This window comes from Galeopterus variegatus, unplaced genomic scaffold, assembly GCF_000696425.1.
Source record: "Galeopterus variegatus unplaced genomic scaffold, G_variegatus-3.0.2 Scaffold11209, whole genome shotgun sequence".
Lineage (NCBI taxonomy): Eukaryota > Metazoa > Chordata > Mammalia > Dermoptera > Cynocephalidae > Galeopterus > Galeopterus variegatus.
Window position 1 is genome coordinate 7,675 of NW_007737320.1, and position 1,841 is coordinate 9,515.

Sequence of the window (1,841 nt, forward strand, 5' to 3'; positions counted from 1 at the left end):
CCCCCCCCCCCCCCCCCCCCCCCCCCCCCCCTCCCAACACACACCCGCTTTGGATTTTAGCATGAAGGAGGTTTACAGTCATGTCAGTGGGTTTGTGCACACATGGGTTCTGGTGATTTTTCTTCTCACTTTGTCCATGCAGGAATGTACACATTTCAAACATGTCAGCCCAGGCCCTTCTGTAACCAAGCACCCTGATTGGTGTAGAAAGTGACCAGCAGCTCTCCAGAGCTGCTGTGATAAAGTCTCATGGGACAGCACTTAAGCCTCTTCTATTGCAGGAGAGGAAAAAACTTTACTCTTAGGTTCTGTGACTGGGGGCTGTGAATTAAACTGACAGAAGACAGGTTAGCAGAAAAGTCATGTAATCTTATTAATATATTTAATTTCATGTGCATGGAGACTTTTCAGAAAAGAATGGAAAAACCCAAGGAAGCCCTTAGACTCTGGGGCTTATATTCATATCATTTTAACAAAGGTCGATATATGTTGGAGGAGTGAGTAGACAAAGGAAAGGGGGTTGGGGCTTCTAGGGCTAATAAATTTGGGGAAAGTGACTAGGAAATATATGGGGGAACTAATGGAAGATAGGGTTATTAATTTAAGTAAGGACTGTTCAGGCAGACTCATCTTTGGTGAATCATATAATCTCTTACTGGAAGAGGGAGGGCGTTTTTCTCATGGGAAATCCATGCCCTGCTCTTAGGCAGATAGGAGGGCAGAGAGCTCCTCCTGCATCTTACTTATGCCAAAGCGGCATATTTTGGGATCGTTTGTTCTCCTCTTCACTAATGCCAGGGCCTACTTTGAGTCAATGCTGGGGAATACCCCAGCACACTGCTTTTACCTGCCCTCAAGGGACTGTTCATCTGTTCAGCAGAGCTTGGGCTACAGGTCCCCAGGCCATGCCGGACCCCACAGGGTGTGGGGCCTGTTCACTCCAGGACATTTTATTCCTTGCCTGGCTGTGACCTGGGGTCGTGGATGAACCAGACCCAGGCGGGGTTCCCCCTAGGGCATGAACAGAAGAATCCCAGTAAGGCCCAGTATGAGGACACAGCACTGGGGGAAGGAGAGGGGACAGCCCCCAGTTCTCTCTGGATAGTGCATCAGGCAGCCTGGGGAGATGCAAGCGGGGGTTACCATAAGATGAGGCCACACTCAGGGTAAGAAGGTTTTCATTCTGACCCCACCACACACCCAGGGATGTGGCCGCTGAAACGAGAGGTCTTTGCCACATCGGATGCACTCTAGCATCTTATGTCCTAATCCATTGTTTTAAAAATGTGACCCTCAAAATCGAAAGTTGAAAAATGCTGCAGAGAGACCAAGACATTGAGGAGAAGTTGAGGGTGTGCGTAGTGGGGTCGGGAAAACGGGCCAGGCCTGAGTTTTCTAGAGGAGGCTGGCAGCAGTGTCAAAGGAGGCTTGGGGACAGGGGCCCCAGTCTGGGGCTCTTGCTGTGGCCCATGTGGTAGCTGAGCCCAGGCAGGGACAACAGGAGTTTGACACATCTGTGGTGCTCTTGATGTGCCAGCCATCCTCGATTACAAGGCTGAGGTCATATGCTGGCCTGGCCACCCGGGCAGCCTTCCGGAACCTCCCAGCACCTCAGTCCACAGGGCCCCTAGGTGGTGAGTGTGTCCTAACACATTAAGGAACCTTTATAGGCCCTTTTAGGAGACTATTAAGAACACCCAAGCATGCGCCGTCACATTGGCTTGTTTATAAGGCTCTCACTGTCTTCCTGGTGTGCACTTGAGAAAAGGTAGAAATGAGAAATCAGGACCAAGGAAACAGAATGTGACCATGGCCACCCCACAGCTACAGTGAAGCTGAAC